General features: G+C 35.3%; 1 long non-coding RNA gene and 1 pseudogene across 7 annotated transcripts; both read left to right on the top strand.

Moving 5' to 3' along the window:
* The first annotated feature begins 11,760 nt into the window (after nt 1–11,760).
* Nucleotides 11,761–14,952, top strand: LOC113340294 (annotated as a pseudogene).
* Nucleotides 14,953–20,304: 5,352 nt separating this feature from the next.
* Nucleotides 20,305–24,128, top strand: LOC113339394. Of its 7 annotated transcripts, none has more exons than XR_003355065.1 (6): nt 20,305–20,585; nt 21,205–21,291; nt 21,396–21,489; nt 21,580–21,789; nt 22,094–23,107; nt 23,445–24,128. It is a non-coding gene; the product is annotated as an uncharacterized LOC113339394 (long non-coding RNA). The 7 variants fall into 7 exon arrangements; XR_003355066.1 differs by having other exon boundaries at nt 21,396–21,789; nt 22,094–22,207; nt 22,964–23,107; XR_003355068.1 differs by adding an exon at nt 20,847–20,939 and having other exon boundaries at nt 21,396–21,789.
* Nucleotides 24,129–24,738: the final 610 nt, after the last annotated feature.

Genomic DNA, 24,738 nt, shown 5'->3' with positions numbered 1-24,738 from the left:
GCCTCTCATCACCAGTTAAGTTTCAACGGGAAAGCAAACCATGCTAAATAGGTTCTACAAAACACTTGCAAATACTAGTAATTTCTCGAATTTGTGACCAAATAAATGTACCCAAAATACTACAAGCACGGGAAAAACCCACCACTGGTGAAACTTCATAGAACAACAACAAAACAAGTCCCGGTAGAGTCCTTCAACAACATTATGACAATCAAGATCGCGGCTCTTACTTGTGAAGCAGTAATTTGTGACTAGCAGGGAAACAACTTATATAGAAAAAAAAGATGAAAATAAACCAAAAAAAGAAGAACATAAAATAGACACATTATGAAGCCATTAATATAGCTATAGGACCGAACAAACCCTTCCAATAGGATCACAAAGAGATGGAATATCTTTGTTGCATCAATTACACAATGAGTTCACTGTTTAACAAACTAACCTTTCTTTTTTTAACAAAGAATTTTTACCTCTACTCAGATCACTTAATTAGCAGATTCTACAGACATATTAATACCGGGTTCATTTTCGATACAATCTATTTTTCGTCACAGTGTACCTCTCAATTCAATTAACATAAGTCGGTAAAACTTGTCACTTAAAATGCCAATATTCGGCCAAAATTTGTTGCATAATCTCGAGTCAAATTTGAACCTAAAAAAAGGAATTTTAAATTCAACCGTTCGAATTACCACTAGAAAAGAGGATAAAAATTCTCCTAACGCTTAATATCTGACACCATACACCAATAAGTGATAAAGATCAAGCAATCATGTGATATATTCAGTATACCTTGTCCAGCAAATGCAACTGAGCTGGGGATATATATGAACGCCCTTGTACTCAAAGACTTACCTGCAGCAAATAACAAAAATCATATAGAAATTAAAAATATGGGTCAATTAAAAATCAGTTTCCATCGATCAAGTAACAAATAAATTAGACAAACTACACCCAATCAATTGAAAATCTCAAATCAGTTGAAAACACCCAATCAATTGAAAACCCCCAAATCAGCTAGATCTCAGTTATAATTTCAGTATTTGAGATGGTTATTCATAAATTATGAGAAAAAGCAATCAATCTCGTTTCTAACCTTTTGTTTTCTGAAGTTATCCCTATTTCAAACAATCTGATTAAAAATCTAACCTCCATCTGCAGCACAGATCGAGTTCATCAAAAATCAGCTTAACCAAATCTGAGAGAAAATTCTTAGAGTAATTTTTTCAAACAGCACATAAGCATATGTAAATAGCATTTGAAATGTAAGAAACTTAACTTGAGGTCAAACGCAACTGTCAGTAGAGAAGGAAAATTTTCTGATAACTTCCCCATCAAACTTTCTCGTGTTTCGTTTCTTCCCCCATCAAGTGGAAATCCTACATCTTTTTCTCAACATATCATCAACTGTAATTTTCTTAAGTTTCTCCTGCAGGAAGAGAGATTTGAAGTCGTTCGCATAAGTGAAGTAAAAGTTTCGTACAGAGAGAGCGATCTAGACTATACCAAAAAAATAAAGGGTGTTCAGAGACTTCAGGTTTCAATTTTGGGTATTGGTATAGATATTTGTTTGTTCCCCAAATTGTTTGGGTGGGACACAAATTTAAGGCGCGAAAATAGAATTCGCCCGCGAAGTTGCCGCCATACTCCAATCACCCGAACTTTTGGGCGCCAAAGGAAATTGTAGTGCCAAGATTATATTGAACGGTCGAGATGGCAATCCGTGTGAGAATGAACGTACAGAGATGGCGATCCATGTCACGCACGAATACACTCAAAGAACCTAGTTTTCTTTTTTTAACATATGTTTAACTAGATTGAACATGATTAAATAGCTTACACGCTTGTCCTGCCTAATTATATGATTAGCATAAGGGAAAATTATCTCGATAAATAATGCTCACCACTATTAAAATTCCATATCATCGCGGTTGTTATTATCATCAAATTCATACTCATCCTCATCATCAGAGGTGTAACCACAACAGTGCTAAAATATTACGAGATCTTGAACAAGTTAATGGCTAGAAGAACACAAATAAATAGCACGCGCACTCCTCATATGGCTGCACTTCTTTGGTATTCAGCAAAGCATAAAGTTGGATTTGTTTCATCTCTGACTCCGTAAGCTGTCCCCAAGTTTCAGCTCCAACGGGCCTACCGGATTGTTTGAAAACTATTAATCGATCATCAGGTTGTGGCGCCTCATTATCCTCATTCCTTTCAAGTTTATTAAATTTTGTAACAACACTATTCAAGTAACGCGTACAAAAAGTGATACATTCATCTATAAGGTATGCTTCAGCCATCGATCCTTCGGGGCAAGCTTTATTCCGCACATAAGACTTCAACTTACGCAGATACCTAAAGTAATTACAGTAAGACTTCAAAGGATGCAAAAATAGTGATTGTATAAATTAAAATTACAAAATACAAGAAGAGATCTTAGATTAAAGTCAAACCAACAAACAGATAATATGAATCTATAGTATACAAATTTAAATTTTTAGCAACCTATGCAAGTCAAATTAGTGAGAAAAATAGGCATAAGTTAAGGATTGGAGCGCAATTACCAGAAATTCGTCACATCAAAGCCCTTTCCAGCTTAGTTGGAAACCTGGTAGTAGACAAACAAAAAGAGCACGGATCAGTAAAATCAAGAAGGAAAAGTGACTCTTTTAACTAAATTGAAAAGAGGGGGAGATTGATATGAGACTATGAGAGTTATCTCTAAACTCTGAATCCATTTTATAGTTATAGAGAGTCTTGAGGGAGTTAGTTTTTAAAATCTTCAACAATAACATAAATCTGAACCAAAATCACAACCCACACCCAGAAATCAACCACCAGAGGGTTCTATTCAACAATTGATTAAAAATAAAACCATTACCGAAATCGAAATCATAGTTATAAGAAAAAATTACAGAAGACAGTTACCTTTTTCCCTAACTTTTGATGGAATCCTTTGATTTTCAAGTTTCAACAACTTCTTCATCCAATCGAAGTCAGTGAAGAAAAAAAGAGAAATCTCGAAGTCAATGAAGAAGAAAAGAGAAATCCCTGTGAAATTGAAGAAAGAAGATGGGGAACCGAAGGAAGTAGTTGTTGAGATAAATATCAACGAGGTGACTGGGGTATATCATGAAGATGAGAAAGAAACATCGGGACTGAGTAATCTATGTTTCGCCCAGCGTACTATTTGGTGTAGCTGGACTATAAGATAGGAGTACCTCACTGCCATAGATGGAAGCCACCTATCACCATCAAAGAGATCTGATGACCAAATCTTGATACCCAAGATCTTATGGTGAAAACCACGCGCCCCACACACACAAAAATGGGCGCGTGCACTATACGTTCGCCTGGTGTGGGGCGTGGACTATGCCACCGCCTGGTGTGGGTCGGGACTATACGTTCGCCTGGTGGTTGAGCGTGGACTATACCGACTATATTTGGGTTTAGTCTTGGTCCTAGACCAAATATACTTTGGGTTTAGTCGCCCACTGCGGACGCTCTAAGGGTATGCATTTGAACTTCCTATCTGTTCTTCTATTGTCAAATATGCGTAACATACCTAGTTTTAGACTGTATACCTATTTGATTCACGGGTGAGATTTCGAGTTACAATAAAAGTCTGGTAAAAAGGAAGATTTTCGTTCAATAATTGCAAATATTATGGTTTCTAATGCGAATTTTGGATCACTTGATGAATTTTGATATATTATGGTATCATATCCAAACATTCAAAAATAAATGAAGATGGTGGATATATTAGGTGAAATTTGATGCACTTAAGGGAAAATTCAAAAGAATCCGAGTGAAATTCAGCAAAATCGAGCGATATTGGGCTATACTGATGAATACCAAAGAAATTGAAGAAATACAAGTGACGTAGGATAAAATTGACTAAAATCGATGGACATTAGGTGAAATAAACAGATAGTCGAGAAAATGGACGGAATTCCAATAAAATTTGGTAAAATACTTTGGAGACTAATAGGTTATGAAAAAGAAACGTAAAAAGGAACAAATAATAGTTAAAAAAAAAAAGATAAACCTAAAAATTCTACCTAAGCACAAATCCGCGTCGGCGACGCCAATTGATTAAGAATTTTGATTGTGGGTTGTAGTAACGAGGTTCAAACTCTCGGACTTGTGAAGATTAAATTTAAAGGTTTAATAAAATTATATACAGAATTATTAACAATGCGTGCGAGAGGTAACCAAGACACTAGATTCCACTATTATGCAAAATTGAATGATAAATATTTCAAAACTCTATTCAATTCTTAAGTCCTCTTTTATCTTTAATTCACTATTTTTCGTTAAAGGTTAATGGTAAATACCATGCATGATTCAAACTTCAAATTTATTTTTTTGTAAAGTATTGGTGGAGTTAGCATCCCAACCCAACTCAAGAGGACTAAGCTTAAACAGGATGCCATGGCTTAAGAGCGCATACTTATTATAACCAAGTTCGAAGATATATGTTAATTGTGTACACTAAATTGGGTTGGAACTAGCTCGACGGTTAAGACAAATAACTTTGTACCTGCTAACGCAGAAGGCAAACTGATTTTGTAGGTGATGGAAGATTGTTTCTTAGGCATCTGCAGATTGAAAAGATAGAATTGAACAACGGGGTTAGACGAAGAAAATGAATTATTGATTAATAAAACAAATATCTTATTTTGCTGAGGAAAAAAAACTCTCTGGAGATTAAAAAAGCCCTAATTCAAAAATCCATAAAGATGTAGAAAACAAAAAAAGGAAGAAGAAGATTTAGATAGATTTCTAATAATCCTAACTCTGAAATGGGTGGATATCCAAATAAACCAATAAAATTCGAGTGTAATTTAGTTAGGGGTCTTTATAATTTGTTGAAATATTCACCCAGCTCAAGAATTCTTTAGATCTCAATGGATATGCTTAGATATTTACATAAATCGATTCCAAGGAAAGATTATACGACTCTATATAATCTGTTTAATCTCACTATATGTACATAAAAATTTACATAAGTAAATTTAAAAAAAGAACTACGAAACTATATTATTGAAATATCTATCATATAATTTGAAAAATAAAGAGAATACCTAACTATATTTCTTTCTGTTTTTTTTATCCTCTCATCCTAGTATATGTTTTTCCCTTAACCTCACTTAAAAAAACTAAAAATGAGAAATAAAGGACGCTAACTCGACATTATTTTTTCCCCTGTCTAAAGTCATCAAACTAATAACGAAACTTAGACCGATAAGAAAGACAAGAAACATGGATTCACTATTTGACTTAGATCACCAAAGTGCACACATGTATCCCCCTGAGTGAGTTCGACCAATGTTGACTAATGTTGTTATTAAAGTTCAGGTGAAAATGAGTGAGGTCGACCAACATTGAGGTCGTTTTAATTCCCATACTATAATTATTCAAAATTTTGATGAGTCAAATGTTTCTAACAATTCTCAAGTTCATTATTTTTTCCAAGATTCCTTCTCAATTATCGAATCATAGGTTACAGACGAGATTTTTGGTCTAACATGAATGATATGTTATAGTACTGTTCCCCATGTCCACTAGAGGGTGAGGAGGCATGTGCTGTGAATTTACCATGTGTCCATGCCCACGGCACGTGTCAGTGAACTGTATTGACGTGCTTACACGTGGTTGTAAAATAACCATTAGATCTTCCTCAACCTATCAAGTAGGCGACAGAGATGTATAATCACAGTTTCACATCGAAACATAGTTTTCTCCTAGTTTCTTCCAGATCCAGCGTATTTCTCCCCATCTCTATCTTAGGTAGAAAATTTCTCCTCGAGAGGAAATTTTGGCAGAAAATTAGGGTATTGTACTACAGTTTTGGAAATATATCTGCATCGCCGTAGGATGATTGTGTTGATTATATTGATAAGGATTGGAAGAAGATATCAAGTGGTAATAATGTCGGTCCAAAAACTTTCGATTTGAACCCTAACAATTTTTGGGCGGGATGAAAATCAAAAGAAAATCCTTTTGGGCGGGGATTATTCCCGCTTGGTGTTTTGGAAAAGCTATAAATCTCAACCCTAAAATCATTCCAGAGATGTTAAAGAAATTTATTTATTTTTGGGGGAATTATCAGAGATCAAAAACAACAAGGTACATAACTTACGATTTTTAATTTGATTAATTAGTTCATAAATTGATATTGGGATATTTGATTGAATCTGAAATTGGGGTTACATATTTTTAATTTGATTCATGAGTTCATAAATTGATATTAGGCTATTTGATTGAATCTGAAATTGGGGTTACATGTTTTTAATTTGATTCATGAGTTCATAAAATGATATTAGGCTATTTGATTGAATCTGAGATTGGGTTACATATTTTTAATTTGATTCATGTGTTCATAAATTGATATTACGCCTGTTCAACTGAATCTGAAATTGGGGTTACATATTTTGATGGCTAGTGTTTTGGTCTAAATTTGGCCTTGTCTGTAGCTTTTTAGAGCTTCTCTAGTACAGTTTCCTCAAAAAGAAAAAACAAAAAAAAATTGGGGTTACATAGGATCAATCAAGTTGTGCAGAATAGTTGGGTGTATGCTATCCTGCTTAAGTTGGGTGTTCCTTTCCATCAGGTTGTGGAGAATAGTTCAAAACAGAAAATAATGCATCTACAGAGTATCGCAATGACACCCGCACCTATTGTTCAAAACAGAAAATAATGCATCTATAGTTGTGACAGCAATATGTGTTTCCCTATGACATACGACCCACAACCCACCAACAATAAAAACTATGAGTATCGCAATGACACCCGCACCAAGACAAATTCCACCCTCTTTGCCTAGGCTAGTCAATGCAAAAAATCCACCACTACCGCCATCGGTAGAGGTGTAAGGTAGTAACAGTAGTAATAGTAGTAGTACTAAGTAGATGGAACTGAGCCTTTGTATGTTAACCTTTTTATATACTTGTCTCTACATGATTCATCAGGTTGTGCAGAATAGTTGGGTGTATGCTATCCTGCTTAATCCTATGCTTGTCTCTACAGGATTGTTATAGTTTTGTAATATCATTCTTGCTATTCAGATTTGGTTTCGTGACTGATCTTTTCTTATTCCTTTCCATATGTCTCAAACCAAAAAACAACTTTCCAAGAAAAAAATTGAGAGCTCCGACATAGGCATAGCCCCTGGACAATTGAGGTCAAATTACGGTAAGAATTATATTGTCAGATGACGGTATATAATGAAGTGTGTAGCATGTGTTAATTTGTTCATTCATTGTTTTCCTACAAGTAGCGTAAAGAATAGAGGAGGAAGGGCTAGTCAACTCGGTCGTCAACAATCAGTGCGCCATTCATTGGAGGATTTGGTTGAACCACCATCGCGTTCAGGAAAATCAAGAAGAGGATCAATATTCCAACAAGTTCGTAGAAAGAAACAACAACCAATGAATCAGCAACCATCATCTCAAATCGAAGACCATGAACAAGTGGAGGAAGAATACCTTCAACCACCAGAAGAAAGATCAGGAAGAACTCGTAACACTCCCTTGCCAACACGTTCACCACCACCGCGAGACAGGGGTGGACAAAGTCTTCCTATAACACCAAGCAGGTTACCTCTAATTGATGATGATTTTCTTGATTCTCCGAGAAGATCTCCTAGAGGACTTGGTAGTAATCGAGTACTAACCAACAGGTCTAATGATTTTATTAATTCTTTAAGGAGATCTCCAAGGGGACTCGGCAATAATAGGGTACAAAGATCACTTGAGGCAGAGTACAATTCTTCAAATGCAGGACATATGCAAATACATCGTCAAGTCCAACATCAATCAGATCAACTTTATAACACTCAAGTATCAAGTTCTTCTCGGCAACAACCATTGGGATTACAACATCAGGGTAGTCGAAGTTCATCTTCCCAACGACAATCTCAAACACCATCAAATGGCGCTCCTCTTAGAAACCAAAACATCTTGCATCAGAATACTTCACGCTATGAGCCACAACAAAATGATACTCATGAAGATCAACACCTCCAGTGGCAGCATCCTTCACATTCAACATCTAATTCTCCCCAATCAAATGAAGAATGTGGTACTGCAGAAATAACGAGTAAGTATAAATGTATGCATATGTGAAAATAAAAGATGCAGAACACTTCATTTTATTTTTTTGCGCGAGTTCACTTATATGTTCATTTTTAATATTAAACAGCTGTACCATTAAGGAAAAAAAGAGGGCGCAGCTGTATGAAGGAACTTTCCAAATTCAGGGGACAAATACTTGAATTGGATCTCTATGAAGGTAGACTATGTGGTTATAAAAACGAAGTCGCAATCAATTCAGTGTGCATGTGGACTAGGCAAAGTCAGAACTGTCCCTTGAATTACGATGCATTTGATGATATTCCTCCTGAAAAAATTCAGCGGGTGATCAAAAATCTCTATGTATGTATTAGAAGTCACTGTGTTATTCCAATTTTAATAATATTTTTTGTGAAAGCAATAATTCGGATGTTTTAATGTCAATTATAACTCCCAGCTAATCAGTTTTTTCTCAAACAGGACTACTTTACAATCAAGTCTCGCACTGGAGAAGACCCAGAGGAAGCAATCAAGAAAATAATGAGGAATGCATATAACAGGCATAGGCACAAAATTCATAAAGCATACCTAAAGATTCAAAACCTTAGTAGTCACGAGGTAGCTTTGGCCTCCGAACCACCCTTTGAACTGGAGATTAACAAAGAGGATTGGATATATATGTGCAAGACTTTCGACACGCCAGATTTCAAGGTATATACATTCAGTTACATGTGATCTTTTCATCAAACTATCATTGCTTATGTGTTAGATTCTGAATTTACTTGTGGATGCATTATAACCATAAAATTAGATAGCATATGCAATTTTATGTCACCTAGTGATACACCCCTTATACAATTTCATTGCTTCTTTGAAAATTTATTGTTTCTAGTTAGGAGTGTGTTCTTTTCCGCAAGGGTATGCATTTGAACTTCCTATCTGTTCTTCTATTGTCAAATATGCGTAGCATACCTAGTTTTAGACTGTCGCAAATAAAATGAAGTTTTCACTTTCCATGAAAGAGACTCTTGTAGTATGTGTAGAATGTTTAAAATATCAAGCTATAAATGTTATGAATACACTGCAGAGTTGCTTAACCTAACAGATGGTGGAGTTTAAATGACAGAAAAAATCAGACAGAGGGACTGCGGCTGCTAAAGCAAAGGAAATTAATCATAGTGCGGGCAACAGAAGTTTTGCCAGCGTAGAATATGATTTGGTATGCATTAATTGTATCTCATTCTTTGTCTACTGATGTTGGTTCGAATCCGTGTTTTATATACCGTGTAGTGTTAACTTACTTAGTTTGTTTGCAACTGCTTGCTGCTTCAAAGATTGCGGAGAACAAGCCTTGTGATGCAGTGATTTTGTTTTCAGAAACCCATGGTTCTAAAAAATTGGCACCGAAATGTCAGGAGATGAAAGTAAGACATACTACAAATTTACTTAGAATTTTGTGTCTAAATATATCTCTGCAACAGTATATGATCATGTATAGCTATCTGTAATTTATGTAGAAAACAATGGAGGACATGAAAGAAGCAACACTGCGAGGAGAATCTAGTAAAACTCCATCTGACATATATGAAACTGTCTATAATGAACAACGTGGGAGTCTTAACAAACGTGGTCGCAAAGCTTCTCACACTCACAAGAGTTTGGCTGATTTAAGGGAAATAGAAATACAATTGTTGAATGGAAGAATTGAGTCTCTACAGACAGAAAACATGCTACAGAAAAGAGAAACACGTCGGCTTACTGATATAATTAATAGTTTTTTTTCTAAACATTATCCTTCCATGGTTGTACCAGATGTATCAGATGATGAAATGGAGGATGATGCAGAGGTCAGTGGGCGAGATGAGGATCTTGATGTGGAAGGTCAAAATGATGAGGATGACTATGATGACCTAGAGGATGAAAACTACATCCGTGACTATCCTGATATGGAGGATCGAAATGTGGAAGGTGTCATGGATGATGAATGATTTTCTTTATTTGAAAGACTGACGTGGAGGATCCCAGTTCGGAGTGGGCCAGCCAGTGATGAATGAGTTTATGTTTTATTTTGTTTTGTGTTTTTTTTCTTTCTTGTTTTTTTCTAGTATTAGGATATTAGGGTAGGGAGGATGATAACGTGTAGTATGGCTTTTTGAAGCATCCAAGGTGTTATGACTTTTTACTCTTGGTTCTGGAAATGAAATGCACATTTTATTAATTTGTTTTGTCAATGCATACATTATACAAAAAAATTATTAATTAGGATATGATCAAAAATAGTAATTAACTAATTATGAGGTTAATTACTATATTAATTATGATAATTATTTGAGTTTAATTACGATATTAATTACAAGATAAATGAAGATATTAATTACCATATAAATATAATAATTAATTTTGATATTAATTACAATATCATCCATGCATACAACCAAAATAATTACAATATCACAGTTGCGGAGTGATAATTACAATATCACAGTTGCGGAATGATTTGGGAACCATATGCCAACTAGTAAATTTAATTGTTTAACGATTCGATAACTATCAATCAACTTCAACTTAATTGTCTATACCTATTGAAATTATGAAATCATAGTATTTGGCTACCACCAAATTAATTGCTAAATAAATCCACAACAAGATTTTAATTTAGTTGCCATATTATGTGGAAAGTTACTGACAACTACGATGATTATGTTGTTAATATGTTTGGCAACTCTAGAATAACTGCAAAATTTTGTGGTTTTAATTAATTGCATTTAACTAAGTAACGTATTTGGCTCCTGTAACATAAGTTTCCAAATGAAACCATGGCAACTATGTATTTTTAGTAATTGCCTTTACATTTGGAAACACCCCATACGACAACTTAGGCTCCGCAACTACCATTAGTTGCCAATGTGTTTGGCAACTAAAAACTCATATTCGGCAACCAAACTAGCTTGGTTGCCAATGCTCAAGTTTTTTGTAGTGACAGGGTAAGTCTAGGCCACCTTGGGTAAATTTGGACAAGGACAACTATATCAAAGACAACCATCGAGAACGCACTGGGTCTCGGTTGCATAGACGCGGACCCATAGATGCGGACACAATGCGGACGCGGACACTACGCGGACACGTATATACATATTTTATTTATATATTATTTATATATAATCATGTATTTATACAACAAATTCACGTATTTCGACCCTAAAAATTAGAAAATGATGCTATATGTGTATAAATTTCAAAAAAAAAGAAGATAGCGTTTGTTTATACACGCCGAATGTCAAACAATCAGTCACTATTAAACACACGGCATAATCAAAATGCATTCTTAGAACAATAATAATAAAAATAAAGGAAGAAGTTCAAATAAAAATGAAAAAAAAATGCGTGGGACGCGTCATCAGTGCGTCCAAACTAGACGCACGCAGGACGCGCAAATTCGGACACGCGTCGTGTCAGCATCCCACGCGTCCCGTATCCCACACGAGTCGATCACGGACACGGCTCAGGAAATGGAGCATCCGTTCAACCCAGCACTGGGTGGATGAAATGAAGGTTATCAGGGACAGCAGACAGTAAACAAAGTCACGGACATAATAAATAGAAGACTTTTTTGGAGGAATATATCTGAGGTGATGTGCCAACAGCGCCATCTTAGTTTATTCGAGCAAAACATAAACTTGCCAGAGTCAGATTCATATTTTGAAAGCCAGAAGTGATTAACCGATCGTTGACGGAAAGAATAATGAGCTACGGAAGTTCACCTATAGTCAACGTGCCTTCGGTTCATGAGTTGGTTAAAGAAAAGATCACTGAAATCCCAGATCGATACATCCGTGGTACTAGTAATCTTGATCATGAGTATCATCACAGTGCCGACTCCTCTGCTAAGAACAATATACCTATAATCGACTTAGAAAGCCTACTTTATGGAGAATCAGAATCTGCAAATTCTGAATTAGAGAATCTTCATTCTGCTTGCCAACACTGGGGCTTCTTTCAGGTACCAGCTATCCCAAAGTTTTTGCTATTACCAAAACTTCAATTTAGATCTATGGTACTGTTAAATCCGAGGAAATTAAAGAACTATTCATTGTAGCAAACCAATCGTACTATTATTGAAATAGTGAATCGTGTATACACCATACTTATATTTATTTTTGTCGGAAATGACTGATTGATTAGACTAATTTTTGTCGGAAGTGACAATCCCCTCAACCTCAACACAATTTCTTCTTCGTCATTCTTCCTATACTCTTCTCCTCTAAACACTTGTCTTCTTCTTGATTCACAACTAACTCCCTTCAAATCCACAAAATCTCAGTTCCATTTGAGCTTAAATCGATTCGGAAATCCATCTATTGTTCCTGTTGTAAAACCACAAACCCTCTCTCCTCTCTCCCCAAAAAGAAACCCTCTCTCCCGTCTGAAATCTCCCCAGAAAGAAAACACCGTCCGGATCTAGTCAGGACTCCAACTATTTCTCTCTTCTATCACCGTAGTGTTAGTTGTTAATCATCCGGAATGTCTGGACTGTTAAAAAAAAAAGAAAAAAAGGTCAAGTAGACAAGGTTGATTGAAGTTTTCTCTCCCTTTATCTCACTTGAAATCCCTGGATCGATGTTGTCCCCTGCCAATCTCACCTCATCTTAGTTCCCATCTTACTACTTTTTCATCAGTGAAATCCTTGACTAATTTTCATAAATCAAAGCCAATACAAGCACACTTAATCTCAACCTAAACGAAACCTCCATCAACCACTTCTTTATACACCCCATCTCACATCCCTTAAGGACTTCTCATACATCCCCTATCAGCAATCTCTCACATCGGTTCTTAACCAAGAAAGGTCTTGGTTTCCGATGATGATTTGGCTCCCGATCTTCAATTCATAATCAACAAATGTGATGGTTTCTGTTGACCACATAATCAAGTGGCTCATACATCCCATATCACCAATCTCTCACATCAATTCTTAACCAACCAAGGTGATGATTTGGATTCCGATCTTGAGTTCTTAATCAGCAACGATGCTGGTCTCTGACGATCACAAAAGCAAGCGGCGGTGCTGCAATTGTAATGGTGGTGGAAAATGTGACTGGCGGCTTTGGAAAAGATGATTTTAGTTAGGGTTTCATCTGTCTTGGGCCTTCTAACTTTATGGGAAATATCTTGTTTGGTTTCTTGGGCTTCGTTGTGTCTTTTGGGTCTCTTTGACTCCTTACTCTCAGTTGAGGGTATCCCTTGTAATTTTTATTTTTGTGGTCTGTTTGTAAATAATTCATAATTCTCTAATACAATCTCTTTTCACGATCAAAAAAAAAAGTGTGCCGAATGGAAAACATAAACATGATGTTTAGGCTGTTTAGCGTACACTTCATTGTGGTGGGGCAGAACTTCCCCCACGGAGGATCACTGTACACATACTTTTGAATGCAGTTCCCTTTAGATGCACCAGTAAATATGCACGACATGGACTAGGCTATGACTGGCTTTTGAGTTGCAGCAATTGATCATGTCCAGTTTTGTACTTTACCGAAACTTTGATGATACATCCATTTTGATTTGTTTTTTTTGATAGATTGTGTACAAGTACTAGCAAAATATATGATTTTCTCACATGATGCTTTGCTCTGTGACCTCTAGGTGGTAAACCATGGAATTAGCTCTCTGGTGATTGAAAAATTGAAGTCGGAAATATGCAACTTGTTTGAACTTCCGTTGGAGGAGAAAAAAAAGATATGGCAACAACCAGGAAATATGGAGGGATTTGGACAACACTTTGTGGTCTCAGATCGCGAGAAGCTTGATTGGTCAGACATGTTTTACATAACAGCTCTACCAATTAACATGAGAAAGCCTCAATTATTCGCCGGGATATCGCTACTACTGAGGTATACACACATAAGTTCCTCTTTTGCAAAGGCGTAGTCGTGTCAGGTTAGAGAATGTTCTGTACTTCTCCCTAAATCTTAAATGATTTAATTGTCTTTAAGCAGGGAGGCGTTGGAAGTTTACTCCCTGGGATTAAAAAACCTGACCATGAGTCTCTACTGGGAAAAATGGCTAAAGCTCTAAAGATGAATTCTGATGAGATGGAAGAGTTATTCAACGATTGCTCACAAAGAATGAGAATAAATTACTATCCTCCTTGTCCTAAGTCACAGCAGGTTATAGGTTTATCACCACACTCGGATGCTGCTGCTTTGACGATTGTACTTCAGCTAAACGAAACAGAAGTCCTTCAGATTCGTAAAGATGGAAAATGGGTTTCTGTAAAACCCATCCCTGGTGCACTGGTTGTCAATATCGGAGACATGATTGAGGTTCAACATAGTTACAAATTTCTTTCCACATTTTCCACGTTTTATTGCGTTAACCTGACATGAAAAAAATTATGCATTATTAATTTAGATATTTGAAAGAGCTAACAGTTGTGATGGGTTGGCAGATTCTGAGCAATGGTGCATATCCAAGTATCGAGCACAGGGTAATGGTAAATCCAACAATAGAGAGGCTGTCAATTGCTACATTCCACTCAATCAATTCAGATGTAGAATTCGGCCCAGCACTTAGCTTGATCAATCAATCATGTAAACCAGCATTATTCCGAACAGAGACGGTGCAGAAATATTATCAAAACTTCTTTGCTCAAAAACTTAATGGGAAGGCCAATAACTTAGATTTCATGAGGATTTGAAAATGGGCGAGGCGATCAGTCCAATTGATTGTAACCATATGGTATGTTTAATCCATGAATAAAATTTCTAGAAATACTCACATGCATGCACATCTATTTTCACTTTCAGTGTCAAGCTGGTTTGTACAATAAATTAGTGGGCTTTAGTGTTCATTTTACGGTAAGAGCGGATTGTTTTTGCTTTGATAAACACAAGTATAATTTTTTTTTTTTTTTTTTTTTTGATAGTAAAGATAGGATATATTACCAGAAGAAACAAAAAGAGAACAGAAACACACCAAAGAAACATAAGGAAAGGCCGAAGAAGAAGTGTTGTCAATATATCACTTCAGGACAGACAACAAATCTGCAGTAATGCCTGTTACATTTGTATTTCTACTACAACATTCATTAGAGCTACTCCTTTTATCTATCCTAATAAGATTATCTAAGAAAGCCGGTAAATCTTCTTTCCAAACATTAAAAATTGAAGATTTCCTATCCTCCACCGCCAACTTGTCAGCCACCGAATTGCCAGTCCTGTGAGTGAATTCTTAACCCAAGAAATTAGTGCATTCTTCCAAAATCATTGTAGCTTCTTTTACAATCCTTTGATTCCTTCATTCCATCATAGTGTCCTTGCCTTGAATGAAATTTACCAGTCTTTCACAGTCACCTTCCAACCAGAAACAAGATATGCCCTCATCTCTGGCACATTTGGCACCCTGTAAGAGATCTAGAGCTTCAGCTTTTTCAGGGCTCGAAGCTTTGAAGATTCCAGACTTTGCTGCTTGTTCTTCACCTGCATCATCCCATATCCAGCATTTTCAACATCTGATATCCAAGAGGCAACACAAGTATAAATTAAGAAAGCTTCTTTAACTTTGTTGATCAACACAAGTATATCCAAGAGGCAACACAAGCATTTTCAACATCGTTAAATTAAAAGGCAACACAAGTATAAAAATTACAAGTTAGTTTACAGGTTGATGAAATTAAGAACAATAATTAGACAAAAATCAAGATAATATAACTTTGTTGCTTACAAATTTGTTCGGTCTTCGTCTTTAACAGACCAAACAAATTTGTAAGTGACAAAGTTACATTATCTTGAATTTTGTTTAATTATTCTTCTTATTTTCAATTCCAAAAACAAAGCATCATTGACGGGGAGCAAAGAGGTGACGTCGATACTTACAATAAGATTATTGGAATAAGAAAAAGAAGATACATAAGTATTACTATTTTTAGAGATTTGGTTCAAAGCCGAGCAAACAAAATAAGCAGACAATGCATCATTCCAACAAGAGATATTGATTCAAATGTTTAACCAAATGGACCTGACTAAATGCTTTAAGTTATGTAAATAGTGTTTCATGTTTAAAATAATAGATCAAGAGATTTCATTTCTACATGTATTTTATTTTCTGATAGTTTTTTTTATTTAAAATAAAATCCTGAATCAAGAAAATTGTATGAATTTCAAGTTACGCAAAAGAATTTCTGAGGCTTGGGTTCATGCATGAATAAAATTTATGACCAAAATGATAGGTTATGAGGCTTGGGCTCATCTGCCTCATAACTTATGTCCACTTGAAAATTGCACATAAGTTATGAGACTTGTCTCCAAATTATAGTCTCATAACCTATTCAGACATAGTCTCATATTATTTTCAGCCCAAGCCTCATAACTTATATTATAAGTTATAATTTTCTAAACGTATCATTTTTCCAAATTTTAAAAGCGCGTTTGGATGTACATTAAGAAGTTAATTTTTGACTTCCAGAAATCGAAAAACAAGAAGTCAGTTTGGATATACAATTTTAAAACGACTTCTAGAAGCAAAAAAGTTAACTTTTTGTGAAGCGAAATATTTTTGTTTCTGACTTCTTCTTCTGGAGAAGCAAAAGTCAGAAGCAAATTTATATACAAACGCGATATAAGTTATGAGGCTTGGGAAGATGGACCAAGCCTCATAATTTGAACATAAGTTCTAACATAACCTATCATTTTCTGATAGTTTCTTTGTTTTCTGATACTTATTTTGTCTTTAAATATCTTTTCTAGGGCAAACAAACAGTCTTAATAAAGTATTTAGGACCAAAAAAATCTCTTTAATGAAGAAGAAAGTTGATTGTCATTGATTAAGGTAAAATTGATTGTCTTTGATTAACATTTAAGGACAATTTTTTTTTTACTTTTAAGATAAAATCATAAAATGTTATTGATAAACATGTTGCTTTTGGTAACAAAGAAAATTATCTTTGAAAGTTCGTTTTAAAGGTAAAATCAATTGTCTCAAAGAGGATGAGTTTTCTGTTCGAAAATTCTTCCTAAGGTGAGAAGTTTCGTCACTAATAAAATACATATTAGTCTCCAAAAACTAATTTTGAGGGGCTATTTATTTTATCTGGTAAAATAAACTATAGGAAAAAAAAATTGTTCATATTATTATTATTAAAGACAAATTAAATTGACATAAAAAATTCGTTTTTGAGACAATCGTTTTGGTTTTAAATAGTTATCATTAAAGACAAATTAGCTTGCCACGAAATTTATATTTTTGTGACAAATATATTGCTCGCTAGAAAATGCTTTTTGGTGTCGGTTTTTTTCGTCATTAAATTAATATTACAGATAATCTTATTTCGTTGGTGAAAGACATTTTTATTGACAATATATTATTAGTTGTTAATTATTTATTTATTTTCGTGAGGGTTTGTAATTTTGTCGCGATATACTTTCCCAGACGGGGTATTTGAGACAATTTCGCGACAAATATTTTCCATCTGACAATTTCGAGACAAAAAAAAGGGGATTTTCTGACAATTTTTTTGACACTAAATCACCGTACGATTGAGAGTCCGGATATCCTTTAGAGGGGGATACAGAATGAATTCCATTCCGGATATGGCAACGGATGGGAAACATCTGATGAAATTTTCCTTATTGATTCAACTGTGATCTCTAGTGTTGAACTTTGTATTCCGAGATGCTGATTTTTTCCCCTTATCTTGCAAGAGCAAGAGAAAATTATCACAAGAAACTGTTGGTAATAAGATACCAATGGGAAGTACTAGAGACCCAAAAAAACCTAGAAATTGCAGGGAACAACACAAGAGGGCTTGAGAGGGACAATCAAGAGATACGGAAGCCAAGGAAAGGACCTGAAAAGGCAAAAAACACAAAATAGCTAACATGATCTTTTTTATAATTTTTCTAGAAATCAGAACAAAAATCAGTCTAGTTACATGTCTTAAGTTCTTTTTTTTTCTTCTTCTTTTTTTTTTTCTTTTTCTTGAGTCTTAAAGGACTTATCAGCTTTGCTGCTAAGGGAGTTTGAGAGTAAGAAACAGATAGACGGAGGATTAGAGAATGAAATTGATGTATCAACTAGTCTCTAGGCCTATGTTTTCTGGAGTCTTTTCTAACTTTGGGTCTTAGTAACTAGTGTCTAAGTGTCTTCAATATATTCGTTGTCTTCAGAAATTGATGTAACAAAGAGTCTTGGAATCAGATGAAGTGTAGAAAAGTCATTCCAAAGAATGTATGAAGGTTGAGTAACCACAAAATTTAAAGTTCACTCTTCTGAAATCTTAAATTCTCCGGAACTAATAATTTTATAACATCTTAATTGATAGAACTGTTGAATATCATTTAGAGAAAATAGACCAACAGAAAATCAGATCATGAGGTTCCTTGTTATCCGATCGAATGCCGCCCAAAATTTACCGAAGAAGGAGAGTGATGGGAAAATCAGATCATGAGGTTCCTTGTTCAATTTCCGAGCAAAAAAGTTAAATGGAGAGGAGAGAGGGCAGAGCTAATTTTAGTGTGAATGCTAACATCGTTAATTTTAGTGTGATACTTGTAAAACTTAAACTCTTTTGTTATTATGTAATATACCAAATTGCAATATAATACAAAGCGAAACAGCTACTGACCATTTAACGTAATCCAGTATAGATTTAATTATTTTTCTTCGATACGGAAATAGATTACCCGACAGTTGCGTGATGCTTATCTGATCCCATATTTTATTTTATTGCTCCAAATAATACACCTTAATATATTTGAATAAAAATAGAAGCGTTGGGGAATATATATATTTGAATAAAAATAGAAGGCTTGGGGACTATATCTCAGGTCTAATACCAACAACGTACCCCATTTTAGTCTATAGTTTATATAAGTAGCAGGTTTGATTATGCAACAAACTGCAGAATTACCAGAGTGACTCATATTCTGAACCCAGAAAGTGGCTGATCCATTGTCGGAAAAATGATGATCGTTGGAAATTCTATGGTCAACGTGCCTTCGGTTCATGAGTTGGTTAAAGAAAAGATCACTAAAGCCCCGGATCGATACATCCGTACTAGTTGTGATCTTGATCATGAAGTTCATCACAGTCACAGTGATGACTCCAAGGCCGCAAATTATGATATTCCTGTGATCGACATAGAAGACCTACTTTCTAGTCAACTAGTGACGGCAGATTCTGAATTAGAGAAACTTTATTCTGCTTGCCAAAACTGGGTTTCTTTCAGGTAGGTGACCTCTTTGGAAGTCCTCGTGTTGATTGCAATTTCTTCGAGTTTTGATTTTAGGTACTTAACAGTTGATTGACCTTTGTTGACTGTGACATTTAACTTCTGTTGCAAAATTCTTATCTCTAGGTGGTAAACAATGGAGTAAGCTATACACTGATTGAGAAACTAAAGTCAGAAATACATAATTTCTTTCACCTGCCATTAGAGGAGAAAAGGAAGTTATGTATGGAAAAATGAGATACGGAGGGACTTGGACAACACTTTGTGTTTTCAGATGACAAGAAATTTGATTGGTTAGATATCCTCTACATGATAGCACTACCAACTAAATGAGAAACCCTCGATTATTCGCCGAGATACCAGTAGCACTGAGGTATCCCAATATAGATTTCTTAGTAATCACAGTTTTGCTTTTTGCAAAGCCGTACTGTGTCATGTTTGAGGAAGGTCTGTACTTCTCCATTAATCTTAAGTGATCTGTTTGTCTTTACGCGGGGAGGCGTTGGAAGCTTACTCCAAGCGATTAAAAAACCTGACCATGATTTTTTCTAGGAAAAATGGCTAAAGCTCTAAAGACGGATTCTAATGAGATGGGGCGAGTTATTCAATGATTGTTTCACTACGCCAAATCAGAAATTCTGTCACAGAGGATGTTGTCACCGTTTATTTTTCAGTAACAGATATATCTGTATCATTCTTGTAACAGCTATAACTGTTGAGAATTTTTTATTTAAAGAAGTAACAATAATATCCGTGAAGGATTTTCTGTATAATAACAATTATAGATACTTCTCCCCAATTATTTTCCTACACCAAGGATTTGGTTTATCACTACCATGCCAACAATTGACAAATTTAACACTTGCATTAAATTTCTAAATACCAAAATTCGTTTTATTTTTCTAATTATAATAAAACATTTTACTTTTTGTGCACAAGAATAATCGAGACTAGTCAAAATATCATTGACTCGGTGAAAACTCAGGACTTGGACAAAAACCAAGCCCCCCCTTTCTCTCATCGTCCCCCAACAACTCTTCTTCGTTTCTTCATCTCGTCCGCTCCGCCATTAACCTCCTGAGAGAGCAGTAGTTTCAGTTTGAAACTAATCCATCAAGCCAAAGCTTAGTTTGATTTCGATTAGAATTAGCTAGGTTTATGTTTTTTGTTACTCGTCTCGACGATTTGACCTAAATTCTGTATGACGATGAAGAAGATGGAACGTAGCGATTTTTTTATGCTAAATTTCATGCTTTTCCTTCTTCTTTGATGAGGTAAGCGATTATATGTTCTCTTTAACTTATGAATGAATTGATAGTTGGTCCTGTTATATGAAATTTGGGAAAGATGATAACAAAAATTAGGGATTTTGTGGAAGTTAGATATCTAGATATTAGTTAGTTTTGATTGAGTTTAGAACTGGGTTTTTCTTGTATGTGGTGTTATTTTGCGTAGATTCGAAATTGGATCTTGTTAATTAGGGATTAAATTTGTGGTCGTACTGAACTAGAACTGATATTTCCTTACTTATGTAGATTCGAGAGAGTATGTTGTTCGAGAAGGATAACTTAATTATGGAATTTACTTCACCTGGCAGGGTTAGATAAGTTTGTCTGCTTGTTTTAGTAGTAAGTCTTTGATGAAGCTTAATATCAATTAGATAATGGATGTTCTGTGGCTTTTCCTTCTTTTTTTTTTTGTTTTCACTCAGTCAACAGGTTTTTGATACTTGTCAACAGTTCCCTTTTTCATATGCCTGATTATATTGTAATAATATAGTATGCTGCTGCTAATTACCCAATTTAAGGTTGATAAGCTCTATTCAGCATCTCCATACATGACCTCACAAATTAGAAAGTGATGATCATAGATGTTTGTGTCATTCAAATACAGGATATGACAGACTTCTCAAGGGCAAAGTTACCACCGAAGACAAATTGAAAACGGTCCCTGAAGGGTATCACCCTGCTTCTTAACCTTGTAAGTACTCTGTTTGACCCTTCTTCGAAAGTGGAATTAAGTTGGGGCATTGTCACTGAAACTTAATCATTTGTTTTCAAATGGACGACTATGTCAATTAAAAGATGAAGTAGTTTTAGATTGCATCCTGGCAGTCAGATGGAAGGCCACAAAGGAACAGATGGAGTCATATATATTAGTGCAGTTGAAAAAAAATATGTGAGTATATATAGGGGCTAGAAATAAATTGTAGTTCTCGGTATTGTTCTTTAGTTCTATGACTTCCCTATTTTACTTGGATACTGGCAGGAACGGCTCTGCATACGAATTCCATTGACCTGCCATGGCTAGTATAGAACCCTCATATTGGAGAGAGACGAATTTGGTAGTTAATTTTAGTTTGACTTCTCTTACTTCCCTTCTGAACTTTCCTGGAAAAGAAGAGAGAAAAATTGTCCAACGATAAGAGTCATGCATTTTATAACTCAAACAAGTTCTTTGAGATAAAGAAATAGCAAGGTATGAGCTTCATACTGTGTAAATGAAGGTTCTTAATGATCAATCATAAAACTTATAATGTTCTTCTTGTATTAGCTATTTAGAGTGGTCAATCAAAAGTTTCGTACTTAACGAATTATTGGCTTGCTTCGATTCTTAATTTCCATGTTGTTAATGTCGTCTTAGTCTTACTTGCAATGTCCAGGTTTGATGCGGCTACTACTTTGGCCTACATACCGATGGCTTTAGATGAACTTCTAGTATTCTAAAGGTTTTTACTTTTATCTTGCAATTGCACCTAAATCTTGTGAATGTCGTTGTGCAGCTGCAACCATCGCTGGAGCACGTTACTCCTCGTGGTTTGAAAAAGAAGAATGACGTAAAATCTACGATAAAGTCTGAAAAGACAATTAGAGAAGCTGGGCCCTCGAGGACGCAAGTAAGATCTGTTATATCTTTGTTCCTCTTTTCACGATGTTATGAATAAACAAGTACTTTGTTGCTCTTTTGACGATGTTATGAATAAACAAGTACAAGTTGTCCTGTTACTGAGTAGGTCACACGTTAGTGCGTGTTTGCGTATAGCAGTAACTAGATCGTGTTTACATTATTCCCATAATTTAGATCCCGTGTCATGGAGTGGCTATTGTGAACTACAAGCTATTGAAACAGATAGAAATATTATTGTTCAGTTGTATTTTTGATACAAGTTGTCCTGTTACTGAGTAGGTCACACGTTAGTGCGTGTTTGCATGAAGTGTCAAATAATGTGTCATGTGCTTCAAAACTCCAATAGGTCTGTTACACCAGTAGTTGGTAGTCACCAATGCTTTTAACATAACATTAAGGAAGTGCTTTAGCATTTAGCAGTAACTAGATCGTGTTTACATTATTCCCATAACTTAGATCTTGTGTCATGGAGTGGCTATTGTGAACTACAAGCTACTGAAACAGATAGAAATATTATTGTTCAGTTGTATTTTTGATACAGAAAGAAAAAGGCTCCAACTTCCAGGAAGATATTTTAGGAATTATGCATGCAGAGCCATGTTCATATCTTTGTTAAACTTTACAGTATCTTATTTGCAGTCTGCATTCTCTTCATCTTTTCTTTTGTTAAAGTTGGTTTTATGAGTCACAAGGATATTCTGATAGGGATAGTCGATTTGATTTTGTTGAACTTATGGTGTGGCAGACTTGTGGTCTCTAGTTTATGGTCAGGTATATTAAAGACTAGGCAATTTGTGAAAGAGAATATTGGTTTACTGATTCAACTGTGCAGAGGCCGTGGAGTCAAAATTCAAAAAATCGGAAAAGACTGCTCCTTTTGGTTGGGATGGTAAGCTTCTAGTATCCGAATACTTGTTTCTTTTATGTTTACATAGTCTGTGATAATGTTATATGCATCATTCATGTAGATATTAGTCAGAGGAGGATGACTACTCATCCTTATCTGCACTATTTTCTTCTCCTAGTGAGATTTTCTAAAGGCCTAAGTTATATGCGTATATGTCTATCATACGCCAGGAGGTGATAAGGTACCCCACCGCCCCTAAGCAGCTCTTTATTAACCATCGCCAAAAAGGCCCTTTAGAGAAGTAGCTGCTGTTAAACTTAAGATGGAAGAATGACTGAGTTTGTGTTGCTTGAACTGTGTTAAATAAATGAAATTGCAGGGAAGTATGGCTGAAGTACTGTTGGTGCTTGGAGATGGTCAAGACTTGCTTCAGCTAACCGTGTTATGTTGCTGCCGAGATGACAGTTCTCTGGTGATGTTGTTTCTTTGAGCTGAACAGCAGTGACTGTGTTGCAGAAGCTATGGTTGAGCTGAAATTGCAAGAGAAGCTGCAGAAAGTTGTGTATCTATGGTTTGAGGAGTTTGTGTTAGCTGACTGGTGAACAAGAGTGGTGCAAGCAAATGGTGACTGCTGTTGGGTTTTGGTTTGTTTGCTGTTGCAGAAAGTGGTTATTGCTGGTGGTAGTTTGTAGAGTGGTAGTTTATAGAGAAACTGAGTAGCAGTTGAAATGGGAACTGATGTGCAGGGAAGCAATTTGGCTATGGCATGTGCAAATGGCCTAGGCCAAGGCCATTCAACCGAGTCAGAGCAGCTGACTCAGTAACTTACTCAAGCCCCAGACAGTTAACTTGACCATTAGTTTGACCAGTGACTGTTAATTTTCCCGGTTGCCGGAAAATTGATTTCCGGTAACTTCCGGTAACTCAACTTATATCAGCTTTTTTTCCTTTAGTTGGAAAACCGAGTCAGAGAAGTGCATTTATTTTTTTTACCATTTGAAGACTTGTGATATGAGAAAGTTAAAAGATAATAAGTTACAATAAAATTATTTTCGTTCTTATTTGAGTTGCTTGCTGAAAGTTGTGTAAATATCCTTTAAATTTTGTTCCTATTGTGTGAATTCCCTCTGAGTAGTAATCCATTTGTCAACATTAGGTGCAACGCGCATTTAGTGTAAATTTTGTCAATATTGTTAGAATTTTGGACAGTGGTCTTTTAAATTTCGTGTAAAATTTTGTATATTTTGTCAATATATTTCCATTCTTTATTAGTCGGTGTTTGGATTTTAGAAAATAGTCACCTCAGGTAGAATTTCAGTCCAGGGACAAAATGGTCATTTTAAAAATGGCTAAATGAACGTTTCCCTAACTTTCGTGTAAGGGATAAAATAGTCATTTTCATGATCTTTGGAATATCTGTTGCACTTATTTCCGGTAAGGTGTAAAATGGTCATTTTATAAAATTTTCAAATAAGTGGAAAAATGAACATTTGACTAACTTTCTGGCAAGGGGTAAAATAGTCATTTTCACAGTATGGAATATCTACCAAACTTATTATTTCGGATAAGGGGAAAAAATGGTTATTTTATTAGATTTTCAAATAAGTGGCAAAATGAACATTTCACTAACTTTCGTACAAGGGGTAAAATAGTTATTTTCACAGACTATGTAA

This window comes from Papaver somniferum, unplaced genomic scaffold (assembly GCF_003573695.1).
Source record: "Papaver somniferum cultivar HN1 unplaced genomic scaffold, ASM357369v1 unplaced-scaffold_21, whole genome shotgun sequence".
Classification (NCBI taxonomy): Eukaryota; Viridiplantae; Streptophyta; class Magnoliopsida; order Ranunculales; family Papaveraceae; genus Papaver; species Papaver somniferum.
This window is presented reverse-complemented; position numbering and strand designations above follow the sequence as displayed.